Source organism: Corvus hawaiiensis, chromosome 1, assembly GCF_020740725.1.
Source record: "Corvus hawaiiensis isolate bCorHaw1 chromosome 1, bCorHaw1.pri.cur, whole genome shotgun sequence".
In the NCBI taxonomy this organism is placed as follows: Eukaryota; Metazoa; Chordata; class Aves; order Passeriformes; family Corvidae; genus Corvus; species Corvus hawaiiensis.
The window spans coordinates 67,124,745-67,147,157 of NC_063213.1; the positions used below are offsets into that span (position 1 = coordinate 67,124,745).

The 22,413-nt window shown below is 41.1% G+C and overlaps 1 long non-coding RNA gene across 1 annotated transcript in view; it reads left to right on the forward strand.

Annotated features, from left to right (window-relative positions):
- The first annotated feature begins 444 nt into the window (after positions 1-444).
- Positions 445-22,413, forward strand: part of LOC125335253 — a 51,255-nt gene continuing 29,286 nt past the window's right edge. The window contains exons 1-2 of the long non-coding RNA XR_007207396.1: positions 445-789; positions 1,444-1,558. This is a non-coding gene — a long non-coding RNA (uncharacterized LOC125335253). The remainder of the gene's footprint in view (positions 790-1,443; positions 1,559-22,413) is intronic.

The following is a 22,413-nucleotide window of genomic DNA, read 5'->3' on the forward strand; positions in this document are numbered from 1 at the left end:
GAAAGCCTCTAATGTCCGGGCACCGACTGCAGCAGTGACCGGTGCTGAGCCGGGCAGGCTCTGTCAGGCCTCGCTGACCCAAGACTAAAGTGGTTTTAATTCACTTTTTTTTTTACAGCTCTTCCGTAAGCCAAAAGCCCATCGAGGCGGACAGCCGGGCAAGCCGGACCGTGGCAGCGGGGTTCAGGCCCATTCTGCCGCTCCGCTTTTCAGAAGAGATCGCGCAGGGGGAGCGACCGGCGGCTTTTACCATCCGCTTTATTATTGCAATATTATATTTTACTCCGTTCTCCCGAGCAGGCCAGGCCGGGCCGGGCCGGGCCGGGCCCGCGCAGGTGGGCGGTGTTGAGGCGCCACCTACCGGGCGGAGGCGGCAGCGGCCCCCCTCAGCGGGGCGGCGGGGCGGAGGTGGAGCTGCCGGTGCGCAACCCTGTCCGCACACACGGACATTACGCAAGATCAGTAAATACATCACTCCTTTATTTCAGCAGAAAGACTCCCCGAACCCTTCTGCCTGGCCGCGGGGCCCGGCAAAGGTCGGAGGCGCCGCCGCGTTAGGGACTGGGCGGCGGCGAGGGGGGCGACACACGGGCAACGTGGTTCCTGGTTTTAATTGCTTCCATTTGGCCTCAGCCGGGGCTGGGAGCGACGCGGACGTAAGCGAGTGTGTCCTGACCACAGGAAGGAACAATGTTAAACATTTTAATTATACGGGGAGCGAAACAAAGTAAAAGCAGAACAATGAAGAGCAAACATGAAGAAAGGGAAGCTAATTAATGGAACATTAACGTAAGAATTTAATGCAAGCAGGCTGAATCTGTTTTGCAGCATGAAAGGAAGGAAAACAGTGCTATTGTCCTGGAAAGAAGTGAGCGCAGCCCAGCTCCCAGCCTGTCGTACGTGGCAGGGCTGCCGTGGCCCTGAGCTGGTTGTTTTTACTGCAGAGATGTTTTTAATACTCAGCATCTTTAGGAATCTGGGAACCAACTATCTAGCCTTGAAATCCGTGGAAATGCCAAGTATGCAGCTGCTCATTCTGATCTCCACTGGTGAAGTGTAGCTCAGGGTATACTCTAAGCTACCCTTGCCGCTTGCCACAGCTTGCTACCTGTACAATAAGAGACGTTTTGAAAAGGGCCATCCAGTTTCCAGGACACAGTTTTTAGCACATACCGTACTTGGTTATTCTTATACCCCCAATGTGGGCATTTCATGAGGGTCAAGTTAGCCCTGGTACCCTCTGTGGTCAGCAGAGAGGTGAAAAAGAGGCTATGCTAATGATATATTGATATAATTCTAATATACTAATAATACCAATGTGCTAGTACTGTGCAATGTGCTAATATGACTGTAATATATAATAATGTGATGCTAATGCCAAAATTTGCCTTTTGCTCTTCCATGGGGAAGAGCTACTCTCTTCCACTGGCCTGCTGACCACAGAGGGAACCCGGGGGGACCACCTGGCTGGTTTACCTGCTCAGCATTGGACCACAGAGCTGCCAGGAACAAGTAACTTCCCTTCAAGGACCCCCTCTAAAGTCTGTTCAAGTTTCAGGTAAACTCTTTCCTATTCCAAGCCTCTTTGGTTTTCCCTCGTATGTGCATGAGTACAAGAGATGGAGCTCAGGTTAAGGATCCTTTGCTTATTTGTCCCAAATGCTGTCTCAGGTTGTGTGATAGTTAGTGCTGTGATGAAGTTTTCATTACAGTCCCTGAACTTTAGCCAGGTTTGCAGACCTGCTGGTGACACTTAAGAAAGTGCAAAAAAATCAAAGCATTTTCAGCAGAAAGCATTCACATGTCATAAGAGAGATACTTTAACCAGAAACTTGCAGTTCTTGGCAGACTGTGACTGGTTTAGTTAAGTTTCCATAAATCAAAGCACAATGCACAGACTATGAACATCAAAAACATCAGAATCCCACAGACAGGTATGTCAGTGCCTGGCAGCTTTGGCCAAAATTTGCAAAAGGGGATCAAAGAGCTTCTACTCAACATTTAAGATTTAATGTAAATCATAGTCATCCTAGTGGGGGTTTTGCAATTGCCTTTACTAGGAAGCAAAGTCATCCTTCTGTGGGGAGGCAGGAAACAAGAAGAGTCATCCTTAATATAAAAGGGTGTCCTAATATACTCTGCAGTCACTTGAACAAGTAGTTGTTTCGTGTGTTGTTTTTTAAAGCAGCTAACTAGCAAGTATCACTAAGTAGGTATACAAGCAAGTCAATAAAGCAAGCAATATGTTATTTCATAGTTGGTTTTTAATCATCTTAATATGCTTTTATAAAATGTATGTTCATAGCAAATACACTATAGATTTGAGGAAGTACTGCTAGTGAACAGTGAGGTGGTAAATAATAGAAACTGCACTTGTTTAAAGTTATAGCATACTTTTCCAAATTTCATTGTGATGGGTAGACCTGAATGTTTTCCACTGAATAGTATGCCACTTCAGGGACAAGTGTTGGGCTTTTTATGCAATGGATGGATCAAAGCTTGAAGTCTCAAGTCTTCAACCTTTGAATTTCGCTTGATACTAGACCTAGGCCAGGCTCAAACTAACCTTCCCCCAAATCTAAAAAACTTGCAATTTAAAAGCTGACTGTTGCCCAGCTTCATAAAATTTTAAATCCAGAAACATATGGAGTTCTGATTCTTTCAACATTATCACTCTAATGCAGTGTCCCTGGATATGGGAGGAATACTTAAGCATTGGAGACTGATTTCATTAACTTTTTTGTGTCTCCCATCTTGTAGTTTATTGCATCATAAACATCTGTATTGTGTAACACTCTATGTAAAACTTCATTAAAATAAGCCATTGATCATGGAAACCAGAGTGAATATGGATAACCAGATTTTTTCTGTTTCTACTGGAGATCTTAATCCACCAAAATTAATGTACCACCACAGAAGGCCTGCATTTGCTCTTCTGCTCTACATCTTCTAACTATATTCACAGTCCATTTCAGAAATGAAACTAATTAACCCAGCCCTTGTCTTTTCCATTCCATTATCAGAATGAATGAAGGAGGGTGCTTAAAACTATTTGGAATTATGGCTTTGTCAGGAACATTTCTTCTGACTCAATGTTAGAAGATATGCCAGTGAAAACAGCTGTCAGATGAACACAGTTTTCAATCTATTCCTCAGAGGTTTACCAGCTTCACCTTCTACTATCCTACTATCCAGAAATTTTCCCTTCAAGCCACCCAGTGGAAGACTGTTTTGACCATTCCTCTCTTCCAGGAGTTCTTGAGAAGGTTGCAGGGGCCAGACCAGTTATCCTGATTCTAATGTTATTAATTTAAAAGTTTCTAGAGTTTATTTATTGGGATCTGTAGGGATTTTGAATGCAATGAGGTTTTTCAGAGTAAATAAAAGGTACCTCTTAAATGATATTGGCAACTAGCATCACTTATATATATGGGGGACTTCACATGACATCTCCATGGGAATGACCAATAACTTTCAAAATGCAAAAAACTCTTATCAAATATTCAGTATATTAGCAAATTTTTGTACAGAACTTAAAGCCTATTTCTGGAAAAAAATTTAAAAATAGAGCCTACAAAATTTGGGGCATCTTTGGAGTTTCTCCTTTAGTGTAAAAATAGTAGCAATGGGAGAAATAACCTGGGGAAATATAGATGTATAGATAACATGTAAATTCAGGACATAGTGATGAAAGCATCTCTTCATGTTTTATATGGTTCTAATGGAGAGCAATTGCTAATAAGGAGTGACTGGTTAAATTGTGTCAATGACCAATCCTATTCTGCATGTTCTGCTGAAGCCAAGCACCCTCTGAGGACAGCTGGAGCTCAGCCAGAATGTCATGACCGTGGTCAAGGTCATAGGTCCTCATGTGCCAAGCAACACAGTCTGTTCCTTATCTTTACAAATTCTTTTTTTTTTCCATGGGGAAACAGACTGGAATATACTCAGTTAGACACCGTTAGTATTTTTAATCCTTATCTCCTTTTGATATAAAAATAAGCTACCAGTTATTTTTTGTTTCATTATTAAGCCCTTGGTTTTTACAAGGATTTCAGAACTTGGCCTAGATTAGAAACAAAAATAGTAAGAGCTCCTTTTCACAAGAAATAAGATTTAAAGGTATTAGGGGGCATATGCCCTCCTTTTTTAGCAATCAGCACGGGGAGTTCTTTTTTCTGACCCTGAAAAAAATCAACTACAGCAGCTCAAAATATGTTTTTATGGTTTATTTTTGTAAATGCTGTTTGTAGTAATATTCCACTAACACACATACACACGAATCCTTTCACAGCCTTTTTCTGGCTAAAATTTGACTTGCTATGAATAGTTGGTAGGCAGCCCAGTGCAGGGGGATTGGTCTGAATGTTGAGACAGGTGTATTTTTGGCTCAGCCAGCGCCCCAGTATGTAATTGTGGTCTCTGCATCAGTTTTTCCTTCTACCCTAGTTTTTCTGTTCTACTTAAACAAAAGCTTTGAGTTTTAAGGCATGACATCTCATTATGTATTTGTAAGTAACCATACCCAAAACAATGGTTTGTACTTGAATTCTTATGCTCCATTAGCATTGAAATAAAAGCAGCCTTTCAATGGTTGCCTCTTCAGACAAGTTGGGCAGTTTTGACATCATGCTTTAATATTAAATTGGACTTTTTTCGGAGCTGTAGCAGTCAGGAGAAAACTATTATGTGTGGGCATGTGAATGAAGGAACAAATGGAAATGGCTGCATCCAGGACTCTGGAAATCATTATATTCATACCATCACAGGCTACCACATTGCACAGTTCTTTCCAGAATCAGAGCCTCAGCTTGAAGGCCATTAGACTCTTCAGATTTTGCAAAAAACAAAACCTGGCTGATTTTTTGGAGGTTGATTCTACATCCTGAACAAGTGCTGCTGCTGAATGTTCAGTGGCCTCATCAGTCTCCAACACTGATGCTGGCCAGTTCCCTTTCATTCCTTGGTGCTGGAAACCGTGGTCTGATGCAAGATTAAATCTCTGTCCTCAGTGAGAGTGTTTTTTGGAAAAGGATGAAGCTCCAGACAATACCAGACGACACATGGCTCAACTACTGTAGCACCTGCTCTCTGGCATGGAAGCAGTTTTCATCTTGATCTCTATGTTAGAAGAATTAAATGTTCACACCCAGTTTTGTGCGGTTTAGTCTGCATTTCAGAAGAAAAGTGAAATAGTTTTGCATATTTTTATTACTGTTCAGAGAACTTTCCTCTTCACATTCTGTGTCTTCTGTGCCTCATTGCCTAGGCACATTTCAATCTGAGGTGCATTTTTTATCTGGCAGTTCAACAAGGGCCTTCCTTCTCCTTGCACTGTGAGACACGTTAACTCCTCCCAGCCTTTCTTATGAATATACACTATGTTTCCTAGTCTAATTTTAAAGGGGAAAATTTATTTCCTTGTTAGATGTTTGAATTACCTGAGGCCCCTTTATCATGATCCTCTTTCTTAAATATTCTGTAATCCTGCAATATCCTTTTGAAGCATATGACCATATACCGCAGCTGAGATCAGGCATTGCTAGTGATTTATGTAACAACATTCCATTATTTCCCATATTACTGTCCAGTCCATCTCTAATTCACCTTGGTTGGGTTTGCCAAGAAAAATGGCAATATTGATCATTGCTCTTCTAGCAATTGTCTGCATCTGTTTTGTGTCTCGTATAATCATTATTAAAGGCAGCAAATGAAGCCTAATGAGTTTCAGAAAGCCAAGTTTGGAATTCATAGTACTTTTTTTGTGCAGACATGAAGAGTTGGCTTGTCCACAAACTCAGTTTAGATGCACAAGACTAGATAATTTTCAAAAAAAATTTCATTCAGACAAGCTGAACAAGTGACCTATGACAACATTTTCCATGACCAAATTCCCTGAATCTAAACCACATGATACTTTTGCTACGTCTTCCCCATTAGTATCCCGTAGAAAATATATATTTTTTTGTGAACTCTGCCAATCATAGCAAATAAGTTCTCTTTGCTTCTCTTTCTGCACTCCCATCTTACATATAGCTGATTCACAAGTAAAGTAATCCCAGCTAGAATTGCTAGTGCTGTCTGCTCATTCATTCCTAGATTTTTTTTACTTCAATGGCCATTTTCTTACCTTACCTGGACATGAGGAAAGCTGTGCAAATTGCCTCCAGTTGACGAAATGTGGCAAAAACATGAAAGACCAACAGAAAGACTAGTTTACCAGTAGGCTGCAAAAGAAAAGAGAGCTACCTTACTTTTGTATTGAAAAAATATATATGCCTATAGTCCATAAAAATTGACTATTTAACCTGCTCTTAAACTTCCCAAAAACATTCCCACACCAAGCATCCATATGTGAAGGATTCTGGTTGCTTCATATTTGAATTCCTGAGCTTAAGCTTTGGTCTTCTGGGACAACTGGGCACAAGCCCAAGAGCTTGGCATTTTGTCCCTCTTCCCACATCCAGATAAAAAGCAACTGGGACTCCAGTCTTGCCCTGAAGACTCTTAACTGTTCTGCATGCATGAAAAAGTAAGTTCCAGAAAACAAACTGATTGAAATAAGCTATTTTTCCAACTATGCACAAGATTTTTGTGCACAGTCAGCTGTGTGGTGGGTGCATGCCTGCCTACAGAAATGTGAGCTTGAGAGTTGTAGACCTAGCTAGTAAAAAGGAAGAGTTAAACAAGAAAAGCTTTTCAGGCGTCACAGGTTGTTTTTAATAATCATAATGTAGTTGGCTTCTCTGGAGAAACTAAACTATTTGCCTCTTTCTCCTCAGTGGTTAAAACTACATTTCTTGGGAAAAACTAATAAAATGAACAATAGAACCCTGGAGCCTGCAGAGCTTGGGTCCAGTTTGTACTAAGAGAAAACAAAAAACAACCCCAAAAAAGGCTGTCTTCTTAAATTTTGCCACAATAACCTCATGCCTAGAACCGCAGGAGGAGGTCCACACATAGCTTGGCCATTAATTACAATTTTTGCATCCTTTTGGTTGTATTTTTTGATGACAAGAGCAACTAGAGAAAATCAGAATGGAGAGTTGGGGATCATTCTGAATAACTTCTTGCTTTCCCTGTCTCATCTCATGGGGTAGAAGCCCCTGGACTTATTTCTTCAATTTCCTGAACATTTTCCATGAAGTGCTGACTTGCAGTCTGCAGTCTGTATCACTTAGAGCAATATTCAGCATCACAAAGGATCAGATCCCATAGCTGAATCCAGCCAATCTGGACTTACAACTTGTCAGCAGTAATCCACAGTGAACAAGGTGACAGAGTACCAAAGATCAGCATGACTGGATGGTTGGCACATGTGTCCCACATTTTTGGGGGCACGTGTATGACTGCGTGTTACATTAATATGCTCTGACTTAGTCTTACGGTAAAGAACTATCAGCCTCCTTCAATAAATTCATTGTGGTTGAGTGCTCACTGATTATCTGTAGGAGTGCAAATACAGCTGTTTGCTAGACATGAGACATTCATTCAGCTCTCTGTATTGTCAAATACGTTATTAGCTAATTTATAGCAGGAGAATCTTTACCTCCAGTATGTGTGATGAACCTCATTTGAACCTATTTTGCACCTATTCTTGCTTGCTCTGGATAATAGGTACTGATGTGTGTGAGCCAGAAAGAACTGCTAAACTTTCATAAACATAATGAGCTTCCAAGAGTGGCAATTAAAAAAAGAAATATGCATGAATTAACTTCTAATTTCTTACTGGTAAATGCAATGTATTTCGTGTTGATTAGCAGAGACACAATGCCCATGAAATCCTGCAAAACCATTTTTTCCCCAATCATGTTTCAGAAGATAAATTTGCTTTAATACTTAGTGTTTGAAATAGCTCAAAATGAGACATGACAGTCCTAGAAATCCTAAAGCACCAAATATGAATTTCTCTGAAGGGATTTGATCTCAGTTTCATATTCAGCATTTTTTCTCACTGGTTTATTTGGAGCATATAAAAGTATTAATTTATTGCTGCATTTAAAATGGAGAGTGGTGAGTAGCTGTGTTTTGAACCAACTTGTCATTGCTGAAAATGTCAGGGCCAGTTCTTCAATACTCATTGAAATTTTTAGCTAAACAATGACAGATATTTATAGCAAACAAGCAGTAGAAGAAAAGCATGCCTTACATCAATGAAACAGTGCATAACATCACCTCCCTGTGAGGACAGAAATTATCACTTTTAAAGAAATCACGCTGATTTTTCAGGTTTAAATCAAAGATGTGTGATAAGCCATATCTTTCCTTTTCCACCTAGAGGCCACAGGATATAGGAACATATGCCATCCTCACGGGGAGGGAAAGGTTCAGATCAGATGGAGGGAGTCCAGGAAGAAACAATGAGAATTCAAAAAGAATGAACCCAAAGCACATGGAATGTAAAGAAAGACTGGTAGTCTGCTGGTGGTGGTCAAAAGCAACTGCTAAATAAAACTAAGCAGGGGGAAAATGTAAAGGTATCTTTTCAGCTTTATACCGGCTAGCGCTTGTATTTCAATGCCTTAGAAAGCCTCGAGCAGCCTTGAGAGGTAGCACGGGCGATCTAGCACTTTAGTAGCTCTAAAATCGGTACCTGAATCAGCTGCAAAGCAAATACCATCAGCAGAAGCAAAGAGGGAGAAATATAGCTCCCTGCTCGCTCAATTCCCTGCAGTTAGAAGCCTTCAAATGAGACAGACGACCAGAGATGTTTACAGGAAGGTAGCTGAGCTGAGAGAGGGCCTTTGCCTCCCCTCGACCATCTTTTTATTCGGAGAAGGGGCAAGGGGATGACTGGGGGCGGACCCGGGGTGAGCGGCCAATCAGACACTGCTGAAGAGTCTGAGTTACATTTGGCTTTGCCCGCGCTTGGAACAAAGGAACTCGGAGCACATGTCTTTGGGAGGGGGGATGGGAAGCTCAAAACAGGCAGCAACAATTCCCTATTTTTTTTTCTTTAAAGCTGGGTTTTAACTCTTAGTAACTTAAAAGTGCATAGAACAGTAACAAAACAATAGTGCAAAATATAATTGTAATCTATCGTCCCTACAACTCGACAGTACCTAGGATGCCTTTAAACTAGTTCCCCAGTCAAAAACTCAGGGGTTTAGTCAGGACATCTATGGTATGGAGTATCAGGACAAAGATTTACAAAATACAGTGCAAAAACCTGAGTGCAAAACAGTGCAACTTAACTTAAGGGATTAACATAAAGATCTGCAGTAGGGGGTTTACATGAAGGTGCAAAATCAGGATTCTTTTTACGGCGTCTCTTCCAGGAGGCAGTTTTAACCTCCTTAACTTTTGAGGAAGTGACATAAGGTTTTACCCACTTCCCTGGGATCCATCTCAGTCCTTGAGGGGTAGATACACTGGCATACCCACGTCCCCAAGTCACAAGTTTGTACGGTCCTTGGATTTTTTGAGTCTCTGGGTCTCGGATCAGGACTTCTGGATTTTCCTGCAGTTTCTGTCTCCTGGTGTTCTGGAAATGACGATAGATGGGAGGGTTTGGATCCTCAAAGGTGCCATTCAGGAAGTTTATGGTAAACAGTGCTTTGCTGAGTCTGAGGACAGGCGAGTTGAGTTTGGTGGTCCCTGATTGTTGTAGCAGCATTCGCTTGAGGGTTTGATGGGCACGTTCAACAATGCCTTGTCCAGTTGGGGAGTGAGGAATACCTGTAACATGTCGAAATCCCCACTGCTGGCGAAAGTTTTTAAACTCCTGGGAGGTGTAGGCAGGTCCATTATCAGTTTTTATCTCCTCAGGTATACCGAGCACAGCAAAAGCTTGGACAAGATGTTTTTCAACGTCCTTAGCCTTTTCACCTGCATGTGCAGAGGCATACATAGCACCAGAGAAGGTATCAATAGAAACATGAACGTATTTTAATCTCTCAAATTCAGGGAAATGTGTGACGTCCATTTGCCACACTTCACCGCTATTAATACCTCTGGGATTGACCCCCATGCCCAGTGATGGAAGCTGTAGCTTCTGGCAGTTGGGACACGTTGCCACTATTGCTTTTGCCTGTGTCCGCGACAGATGGAACATGCGGATAAGAGCGGGAATATTTTGATGGTACATGGCATGGCTCAATTTTGCTTGTTCAAAAACTTGGGGGAGCTTTGGTAAGTCGGCTGATAGAACTATGTCTGCTGGCATAGCCAGAGCATCAGCTCTACGATTACCTTCTGCAATAAATCCTGGCAGGTTTGTATGTGACCTCACATGCATGACAAAATAGGGATGCTCTCTGTGGGAAACCAGATAAATTAATTTTGAGAGTAAATCATAAATTTTCTTGTTTGAGATTTCTTTTAGGAGAGCATGCTCAGCTCTAACAGTTACTCCAGCTACATATGCTGAGTCTGTGACCAAATTAAAGGGCTCTTTGAACCTCTCAAATGCTCTAACAACAGCTGCTAATTCAGCTACTTGTGGTGATCCCTGGATTACCTCGATGTCAGATTCCCACTTTTGCGTCTTTGGATTTTTCCATGTGACCACGGACTTTTTACTTTTTCCTGAGGCATCAGTAAAAACGGTAATCGCATCGAGGGGTTTTCTACTTTGAATCTCTCGAGGGATGAAAGAGAATGGCAGATTAAACATGTCATGTTTTGGGTAATGATTTGAGATTTGGCCTGAGTAACTATCTAATGCAAATTGTAAATTTATATTATTTTGGAGCAGGTGATCTAATGCGTCAGTTGTTACAGGTAAATAGATGCATGCAAAGTCACATCCTGCCAGGGTGCGGAGCCTTGCTCTACCCTTCATGATAATTTTTGCCATTAGTTCTTGTGGCTGTGTGATGGTTTTAGGAGGTTGGAGTGGAAGGAATACCCATTCAATTATGATGAGGGGTTCCTTCTGCTCTTTGTCCCACTGAAATATGAGGCCATGAAAGCGTGGTACCTTCCCTAGAATGACAAGCTTAAAGGGTAGGGAGGGCTGATACCTGTGTGCTTGTCTGGTGGAAATGAGCTCTTGTATCTTTTTGAGAGACTGCCTTGCCTCTTCTGTCAGGGATCTAGGGGATGCTGGACCGCCTTCCCCTTTTATTAGGTTTGCAATAGGAGCTACATCCTCTGTGGTGAGTCCTAACCAGGACCTTAAATACTTCAGTGTCCCACAGATCTGTTGCACTTCCTCTAATGTTTTTGGGTTATTATTAATGGTGACAGGTGTTGGGGTGATAGAGGTTTCTGTGATTTTGAGTCCGAGGTATTTCCAAGGGCTTGTTCTCTGCATTTTTTCAGGTTGTAATTCAAAGCCCTTGGCCTCAAGGGCCTCAACCACCATGTTAAGTGTCTGCTCGAGATACTGATTATTGGGAGCACACACCAGCACATCATCCATGTAATGCAGGATGATGGCTTTCTCTGCTTTGGCACGGATGGGAGATAGAATTTTAGCAATATACTCTTGGCAGAGAGTTGGGGAATTTTTCATACCTTGGGGAAGCACAAGCCAATGATAACGTTCCATGGGAGTTTCATGATTAAGAGATGGTACAGAAAATGCAAATCGAGGGGCATCTGCAGGGTGGAGTGGAATATGAAAGAAGCAATCTTTAATGTCAAGAACAGCTAAATGCCAATGTTGTGGGAGCATTGAAGGTGATGGCATACCTGGTTGAAGGGGTCCCATGTCTTCAATAACCTTATTAACTTCTCTAAGATCTTGGAGTAGCCTATATTTGTTCTTTCCCGGTTTTTGTATTACAAACACGGGTGTGTTCCATGGGCTGTTAGTTGGAACTATATTTCCTTTAGCCAATTGTTCAGCCACTAATGTTTTGAGTGCCTCTAAGTTTTCTTTTTTTAACGACCACTGGTTAACCCACACGGGTTCATCTGTTTTCCAAGTTAATTTATGTGGATGGCACTCTGCTTCAGTGGCCTGCAAGGGAAAATTTTGATGTCTAGGCGTGATATCAATTTTTGTTCCCCACTGAGACATGGCATCCCTTCCCCACAGGGTGAATTTGGTGTCTAGGACATACGGACAAAGTGTCGCTATTTGTCCTTCAGGACCTTCAATTTGGATGGTGTGTTTGGACTGCTTTGCAATTTGGGTACCTCCAATCCCTTGTATGATGCCCTGAGATTGCAATTCCCATTGCGTAGGCCACTTATCAAATGGAATGACAGACACATCAGCACCTGTGTCTAACATTCCCATGATACTGATTTTATGTGATTTGTAACGGAGCTTACATTCTATTACAGGTTTGTCATTTCCCAAAACCTCAGTCCAACAGATGGCTGGGATATGACCATCTGTGGGCAGGTATTTGGGCAGTGGAAAGGCCTGTGCAATGACTTGACCTTTAGGCATAAAGTACGGTGGATATATACATTGTACCATTAGGTTAGAACACCCGTTCTGATCCATTTTCATGAGTGTAGGTGTAACCTCTATCCCAGCAGGTGTTTCCCGAGTATCCCCAATAACAAAAAGGTATGTAAATTCTGGCATGTGGTCCACATTCTGGAATGAAATGGGTATTACAGTCTGTTTGTTGTTGTTGAAATGGTGTGCTTTATCACAGGTTACCTTAAACCTGAGTCCAGAAGTCCAAGTTGCTTTGTCTGCAGCCCTATTTATGTCTGAACGCGGAGCTGTTAGGACGCGTTGAGTCGCTAGTTTCCCTGCTGTTGACCTGGGGAAACAGTCTTTGGAGAGTTTTTATCAGCAGTTATAATTGCTCTGCAATTGCGAGCTACATGTCCCTTTTTCTGACAATGATAGCATACAAAGTTACCGCGCGATTGAGTTTCTCCTGTACCTGTAACATTCTCCACAACCTCCCCAACCATCCCCACTTTTTTCAAAAAGGGAGCAGCTGTGTTCAGCTGCACCTTCTTCGTACAGACTTCGAGGATGCATTCAACAGTAGGAGGAGGATACAGCGGGAGAGTGAGAATGACTTGTTTGCAAGCATCATTCGTATTAACTTGGAGAAGTTCGAGTAGGAGTGCTTGTTGGAGGTCAGGATTAGGGACCTGGGAAGAGACAGCTTCGTACAAACGGTTATAAAAGTGAATAATATTTTCATTTGGCAATTGCTTAATGGTGGTATAATGAGAATTAGGAGTTTGAGATGGTAATAATGTTAAGGCCTTTTCAGCAGCACGTGTGATTTCAGTAAGAACTGGACGAGGGATAAGCATTGCTTGTTTTTGAGGATTTGCCATATTATTGTCACCAGATAAAAGGTTTAATGTGATATAATTGTTTTCAAAATCCAGGTAATTATCTGGAGTTTGCCACAAAATTTTCAATAAATCAGATAAAATTATTTTCCATTGCTTTTTCCACACCATAAAATCACCAGGTGTGAGAAGAGTTTGCATTAATGTAAGTAAATCATGAGGTACAAGTAAGTGAGTTGCAAAAGTAGCACTTAAAAGGCTCTTAAAATAATTACTATGCATTCCAAACTCCTTAATTGCCTTGCACAAATCCTTAATATCAGAATAAGAAAGGGGTTTCCAGTCAGGGTTAGCTCCATTGCTAGTACAAGAGAGTGTAGTAGAAGCAGTTGGAGTTACTTCCTGGTAGCCATGGGTTCTCGGATTCAGAGGGGCAGTCACAGGACTGTGGGAACCTGGGGCGGGACAATGGGAAGCAGGGGCGGGGAGTGGAGGGGCAGGGGCGGGGAGTGGAGGGGCAGGGGCGGGGAGTGGAGGCGGGGACACGGCCGGAGGAGGGGAGGGGTCGGGGGCGGGGTTGTGGGAGGCAGGGGCGGCACTTGAGCCATGGGTGGGAACAGAGGGAGGGGTGAAACACGACGCTGTGGGGACGGGGTTGGGGGCGGGGTCAAGGTGTGACGCAGGAGTGGGAGGGGATGGGGACAAGAAGGGATTTGTGGGATGGGGGAGAAAGGGATTGTGGGAGGTGTAGTTTGGAGAGGAAGGACCATTGCGTCCGCCATTACTGGAGACAAACAAACTGGGAGAAAAGCGGTTGGGGGGAGGGGTTTTTTCCCGGGCTGCGAGCACGTGGCAATGGCTGACCCTGGGAACAAAGAGATCAGGGGAGAAGGGGTTTTTACGCGCGCTTGAAACATGAGGGCTAGAAACTGGGGAAAAGGGAGTGGAGAAGAGGGGTTGGGAAGGTCCTGGGATGGGCTCCGGATTCCCATCCAAGGCAGGGTGCTGAGGAAACACGGGTGAGCCAGGAGGACGATAGCTCTCCTGTGCTGAGAAGCAGTCTGCTCTAGCTGTGTTTTCCAGCGTAGGGGAAGAGGGGTCCGGGACACAGGGGTTGGAAGAGGGTATGAGGGAATTAACAGGGGGGTTTTGCAGTGGCTTTTCATGTACTGCCTTTTTCTCCGGCAAAGCATAACTTAGTAACAGGAGAGGAAAGAATTTTGAAACTGTTTCATCTCCTGCACGCCTCAGAGAGGAGAGTTTTCTCCCCACCTTATCCCAAAATTCAGCAGATCTTATGTCTTCGGAGTTCAGATTAGGAAAGTACTGAAAAAGCCATTGTACAAAAGATTGAACTAGATTTTTAGGGTATTTATGCCCAGTTAAAGAAAGGTAACTTTGAACTTGGTGGTATATTTCTCTATGGTGTGCAGAAACTTCAGATCCCATTATGAATGCACACGAAACCTCAACCCCTTACTCACGAAAAAGGAGGAAAAAAAAGAGAAAGTTTACACCGGCACCAGCTTAAGACAGGAGCCCCTAAACCAGCAGGGAAATACTCACCAGAATTCTGGATTTATCACAGGAAAGCAGGTCCGGAGAAAAAAAAAACGCGAGAAGGGTCTTCTGCTTTCCAGCCGTTCCCTCGCCACGTGGCGTGGGGGAGGGTACAGGCTGAGGCTCTGGGCTCGATGTTACACAAAAAGTAACACCTCGCCACACAGAGCTGACACAGCAGGACGTGCAGAGCTAACTCCAGCAGACACACAGCTGCCGGGACACCCTGAAAGTCTCTCAGAACCGGAGTTCAGAGATAGCACGCTGGGCGCCAAATGTAAAGGTATCTTTTCAGCTTTATACCGGCTAGCGCTTGTATTTCAATGCCTTAGAAAGCCTCGAGCAGCCTTGAGAGGTAGCACGGGCGATCTAGCACTTTAGTAGCTCTAAAATCGGTACCTGAATCAGCTGCAAAGCAAATACCATCAGCAGAAGCAAAGAGGGAGAAATATAGCTCCCTGCTCGCTCAATTCCCTGCAGTTAGAAGCCTTCAAATGAGACAGACGACCAGAGATGTTTACAGGAAGGTAGCTGAGCTGAGAGAGGGCCTTTGCCTCCCCTCGACCATCTTTTTATTCGGAGAAGGGGCAAGGGGATGACTGGGGGCGGACCCGGGGTGAGCGGCCAATCAGACACTGCTGAAGAGTCTGAGTTACATTTGGCTTTGCCCGCGCTTGGAACAAAGGAACTCGGAGCACATGTCTTTGGGAGGGGGGATGGGAAGCTCAAAACAGGCAGCAACAGGAAAATGGTAACAATCTGGCTACTTACAAAGGAGTGAAAAACATCTTTTCATGTCCACTGAGGATAAAGGAAAAAGTTATTTCAAATAAGAGCAGCTTAGGTTTAGATTTCAGGTAAAACATTTCTTGTGATACAAGTAATGAAACACCAGGATACATTGCCAAGAGAAGATGTTGAATTTCATGCATCAGTCAAGATTTTTAAAAATGCATTGGGAAGACACTTTCATGTATGTATAGTTATTCCCATCAGAAAGGTGGAAGGACAGACCAGATGTTCTGAAACACAGGATCCTATAATGAAGCCTATTTTCTATGCTTCTGTTATGGCTCTTTTTTTCTATGGTCTAGGAGTAAATTAACCAGCTTTAGACCTGAAGATGTTGGAAGGAAAAATTAATCTTACTTTTTTCACATTTTCCTTCTTCCCTTTTAATTTCTCCTTTCCTGTTTTTCCCTTCTGGATCCATTGAAAATGGAATGTTTTTTGTCTGACTGCTAGACTAACCCTCTGTAACCTTTCTTCCACGAGCGCAAAGCTACTCTTCTTTTCTTTTGTGTTTCCGGAGTACGTCCCTGCAAAGTTATACTAAACCCTTTCTTGATTGTGCATTGGAATTACCCAGTTTACAATGACAGAAATAATTCTATTCCTGCAGAAAATATCAAGATTTGTTCCCAGCTTCTGATCCTCAAGTTAGCAGAAGCAAAGTTTTTATTATATGCAGCTTTGGTCACCCTGAACTTGGCAGTTAAAGAGGATTCTCAGTCACTGAACTGCTGTGAATTTTTTTAAGAATCAGACTTATAAAAAAGCTTGACGTTACTTGCTGTTCTTCCAAAAGACCCCAGAAGTTTTGTTACACATTTCAGTAGCAGTAGGACTACTTCACTGTACTGGGAAAAGATTATTTACCCTCCTTTTTTTTTTTTGCTTTGCATGACAGTTCTCATAGAATACTAAATAATGCCAGCAGGATTTAAAATTGAATTCAGAATTATTTTAATTACCTTAAATGTTTTACTTTTTTTCAAACTAAATGCATAAATAGGATCTGCTCAAACATGCCTAGCAGGAGGCATTTAAATGCCTCATGCAGATAGGCTGTTCCCTGCTTCCTTGTTTGGTTTGGTTTTCCCTTTCTTGTTTAAAAAAATCCAGTAGTGAATGAATGAAACATAATTATGCAAATATACTAAATCCAGTTGACAGGCAGGATGCAAGCAATGCTAAAGCAAAACTGGTAAGCTGAGGGCAACATCTACATTTCATTATTTATTAGGGGCCAGATATGAAAAGGCATTTGAGCACCCAGAGAGACAGCCAGTCAGTAATATTTACAAAAACACTTAAGTGAATTAGGTGCATTATTCCTGTACAGTTTTACTAGTGGCAATGTGGGGAAATTAGTGGGGGAAATTAGTGGGGGAAGTTGGTAAGCAGTGGCCCTCCAAATTAATCTACTTTATGAGTCAACAATCGTATGCATTTCTTTGAATGCAAATCCCAAGTGCAAAACAAGTGTCATGCATACATCTACACTCCCATTTTTTTAAATTACTGTATGCTATATGTAAGAAAAGAACATTTTGTGCAGTACATAGAAACTCTGCTAGTGACAGTTTTACCAGTTCATATTGAAATGCTGTAGGAAATTATAGATCATGAGCTATAATTTCAGTGGTAAACCCAAAAGTTATTTCCAAGTCTCTGCAAAGGCGTGTCATAAATCTGGTCAAAGAGAACATGACAAAGAACTTACGTAGTTAGCATTTTTCTCCTGTAAGGAACTGAAGAAAAAATGAAAAGAAAAAGCAGTGGCACTATTGTTTCTATGTGCAATTTATGAAAGACATGATTCTGACACAGCTACTTATGGATGCTGACCTTTGTAAAGGAATAAGGATACAAATCTTCATATGTTGCTGTAGATTGGCCATTATGAACAAATGAATTGAGTGGAGGGTTCCAATCAAAATAAACTCTAAAATTTGTCAGTTTTAGCAATTTGCTATAAAACTCTCACAACAAATTTGTTGTCGGGTCCAATCTATTGAACAGTCACATTACTGACTTGGACAATGAATTATGGAATACATATAAAACTGGCAGATGGCATCTTTCTGGGAGGGATTCCAAGCACTTGGGAGGACAAGATTAGTACTCACAGCCATCCTAAAAATGTTACTGAAATACTCCAAAACCAACAATATGAAATTCTAAGGAATGGGAAGGAAGAAAACCAACAGAAAATGTGAAATGGCTGAAGAGAAAAATATCTGGCAGCAATGATGAATTAAAACATCTTAGTATGTTTGAACGTTATATCAAGTCAAAAGACCAGTGTCATTCTGCCATAAGTTAGAGATGGATGTCTTTATTCTGTCCTGTGCAGCAGTAACAGGACTTCAGCTAAAATGTATCATCCAGTTTTGAGAATGGCACTTTAAGAAAGGATGCAGGCTAACTAGAGTGGAGGCCAAGAGCATAAACACTGCTAAGAGGTTTAAAAATGTGACAGAAGGTTGAAAGAAATGGGTTTGTTTAGTTTTGAAAAGAGCAATTTTGAAAAGAGGAGCAATTCAGTAATCATCTAATATGTAAAAAGATTCTACAATGAGCACAGTCATGAGTTACTCTCCATGCTCACCCAATGTAAAAAAGAAATCACTGCCTTAATTTTTCAAAAGGGAGAAAAAGGTTCGATTAGATTAAATTAGACATTAAAAAACCCCAACTTTCTAGTTGCAAAGGCTTTTAAGGACTGAAAGAGGCTGCCTAGGGAGCTTCTTTACTTCGTTATTGAAGACCTCTATGAACAGATTAGACAAAAATCAGATGGTCTGAGAATACTTGACAGTCTCTCAAAGCAGGGGGAGCTGAGTTTTAAAGATGATTTTCATTCCTGCATTTCTATGATGCTACTGCTAAATCCCTTAGAAAATAATATTCTTAAATTACCCAAAATCCATATTTACTTTTTTATGTAACTCACATTTATAGAAAAGATTCAATGCATTCAGAAATTCCTATTGATCATGTCAGTGTCAGATAGTCCCTTTTGGGACACTGTGATTCCAGTTTGGAAGACTGCATTAAAACAAACAAACAAACAAACAAAATATGGATAAACTCTTTTTACATGTCTCAGAAAATGGAGTAACAGTACGTATCCCTTTGAAATAAAAGGCATGATTTGTACTGATTACAAGAAGGGATTCTGTATTATTCAGGATTGAGATTTATTATGTTTCTTCCTGGAGAAGTGCACTTGGATTATCAGCAGATTTGCAAAAATTGCAAGTCAAATTAAGTAGCACTGGCTACCTATTAAGCTCATAAAGCATGATGTGTACAGCAATTTCATGTTTATTTTAAATATGAAATGCAGGTGTAATGCTATAATTTTTTTGTTGTTGAATGTAGACTTTTCAGAGCTATTTCTAGAGGTACTGTGTATAGCCTTGTCACTGTATCCTCTTAAACTCATGCAAAAGAATAGCATTTTTAGCCAAGAAAATTCTTAAACTTGCACTCTTTGTGATTACCATTGCCAAAAATCCTAAGTAGCCTTATCTGAGCCTTAAGTCATGACAGACAGATTGCAAAGATTAACGTGTCTGTAATCTACATGCAAGTCATTTGATTTAAACACAGTAGGACATGCAGAAGGAAACTTTTCCCAGGTGCCAATGTGCTTTAACTAGATGTTAGTAGGTAATGTTGTAAATATTACAACTACAGACATTTCAAAGGGAGTCAAATAGCCTTTTCCTTTAACCCTCTGCCAAGTTTAATTCTTCCTAAAATTACAGAGTGGCTGTTCTTCAGACATTGAAGTGATCTGCCACATAGATACCAATATGCAGTTAGTAACAACAGCACCATGCAGATCCATGGCAAAAAATACAGCAGCCTGCTCAAAATCAGGTTTTATGTTTATGACTTTCTAAGATCAAGAGCTGCCTCTTCCTCCTGTCTCACTGTCTTTTCCTTCTCATACCTGCTGCATTCAGATCACTTTTATAATAATGATGTTCTCATTGGGAGCATGTGCTTGAGACCTTACTTATAGCTTATAGGCTAATGATTGGCTTTACCCCGCCGAACGTGAAGGTGTCAGTAGGTATTAATAATACTGTGAAAGAGATAACAGTATTTCCATAAATTGACCTTCTTGATGATGACTTCACCCCATTTTCTTCAGTTCAGTTTAATGACTTGAAGAGTGTTCGGTGATGAAACCATTCCCAAGCATAAATTATTCACCACAGGAAAAAAAGTACTACTACTTCCATTTTGCAATTTTCCATCAGTGGCTGAACCTCTGTAGGTGAATTGTCTGCAGAGGCAGAACAATTCTCCTGACCCTTGTAAACTTATTCCTACCCTTTTTTAAAACAAGATATCAATAAAAAATTAAATAAATAGAAAAAACTTCTCTTCAAAATAAATGTTGACCCATCCATTTGTGCTCTTAAAAATTGTGTGTGTATATATATAGCATGTAGAATAAAAAAAAGGTTATTAAAGGAATTTCATGTAAACGGTATGAGTAGGGAAGATCAAAGAGCTGGACTATAACCAACATGACCATAAATATTTGAAATGCTTGACATTACATACCACACACAAATAAACAGAGAAGTAAATTATAGCTAGTATGTCTAAAGATAAAAATATTTACCATCTGCATCTTAATATTTGCATATTCAGTACTAGATTTTTAGCTACTTTTCTGAAATGATGATTTTCCTAGTATCTCTCTATTGCTTATTATATCACACTGCCACATTCACCTGGAATTCGATGCAGAGAAAAAGTCCCTGCCTTTTTGCAGAGAGAGTTTTTCCAGGTGGGATGTGCAGTATCTGCTGTCCTTTTCTGGTGTTTTTCCTGATCTGTTTCCTTGACATCTTGCATCTGCCAGAGGTGGTGGGGTGGAGGCAGCCTGCTGCTGGACCGCAGTGTCTGCTGCTGTCTGAGAGAAATGTGCTCAGAGATGAGTCGTAAATTCTCAGCCAGATCATAAGTATGGGCACCATACAGGGAAGCCTGTTTGCAGCTCCAGGATGCCTGTTTTCTGATTTATATATATATTTTTAATACACATTGCAGCCCTAACAGACTGCAAGTGTGAACTTTTGGGATACAAGGTCTGTTTAAGCTTATACACTATCATGAATGGAAACTACTCTTGAATTTATGCTATGTATAAAGTCAGAGAGCAGAGATTTCATTCCATCAGCACAATTTGGTCGTATGATAATAGGCCTGTAGAGGATGGAAATTCTGCAGAGGTTTTTGTAAATTACTTTCCCACTTAGGCACATTAAAAGACCAAAACATTTCCTTTCCTTTTACAATGTATCCATTCAAAGATATCCCTTTCCCTAATGCTATTGGGGCAATCATTTTTAAGCCACAAGTCAGAAGGCAGGATATGAAGAAATAAAAGAAAAGCTGTTGTATATATGCATCATAATCTTCTGATATTCAAGGGAATATAGTCTTACATTAGGAACTACCTGGCTGTTCCAAGAGGTCCCAAATTATGAAGATCTAAATCAAACCTGGTAGACCATCATATTTTAGCAATTTGATGGATTTTCTCTAGCCTTTTAGCCTTATTACTGTGTAACCGCACAGAAGTTGTAATTCCTGAAAAGTCCCAGAATAGTAAATGCAGTTCAGATCTGGGCACTTGCTGGTTTCTTCTCTTTGAAAGGTAATTGAATGGGAACAAGTACAAGTGCAATTGAATATGTAGGCTAGAGGCACTAAGTTGCAGCCTCAAAGAGGTCATGCAGAAATGAATTTTTAAAAAGGACTATAAAATTGCATCTAAGATAGATGGGGCGCAAAAGCAATATTTAAATGAAATTGTTATGGATATAAGTCACTTGCCAGGCATTCTAACTATTTCCAACATAAAATATGTTTTCACTTCATATATAAAACATTGTTATTATTCACATCCTGTGTCATGTTAACATATTAAAACTTAAATGTTTAATGCATATATTAAAATTTTGTGTCATCATTAACACCGCTGATGAATACCCTTTAACAAAAATAATGGAAAAGATATGTCAAGGCAGATAATTTTTACAATTAGAATAAAAATATGTAACTTAAAGTGTGATAAGATAGAACCGCTTAATTCAAAGTTTCACAATCCTCTCTCCTTGCTCATGGGAATCCAACTGCCATTTGTTTTCCTATTAAATGACATTTCAAATACTTTATTATAAACATAAATCACATCTCCTTTTGAGAAGGCAAATGACAAACTAAATTTGAGGTCTGACTTGCATTTCTATGCTCTAGCCAGGACTAAATAGATGAGCAGTTGCTATATAGATTGTATTTGATGGATAAACAAAGAGAGGCAGTAAGTTATGGAAAACATGTCACTTGGAACTGACATCTGCCCTCATAACTCGTGAGTGTCTTACCCTGCCGTGTCACCTCCGTAGACATCAGTTCCTCATCCTGGTTCACAACATCCAGGGGAAGAGATTTACTCTTTTTTAAAGTCAAGCTGCCTCCTGTAAAATGCATACCTTTCCCTAATGGGGGATGTTCTGTTCTGTGTGGTCAGGTAGCCAGGGAGAAATGCCCTCAGTACTGGGGATGAGGTGTTCAGAACAACACACAGTTGCACAGGAGTAGGAGAGTGTTGGCAGGGAGATGGGATCAGAGGAATCATGCTCAGGCTGCCCTTTTTGGGGATGCCATAGTATGGGTGAGACTACGCCAGCCAGCAAGGTGCCACCAGCATGGTCCCAGCTTCTTGGTCACTGAGTGTGTTTAAATGGAACCTTCCAGAGAAATTTTTCTCCATCAGCAATGATTTCCTTCCCTGACATAAAGGAGGTGTTGGTGCTGGCAATCCATCAACAGTTCTCCCATAGACCCACACAGACCGAGTGCACTCACAGG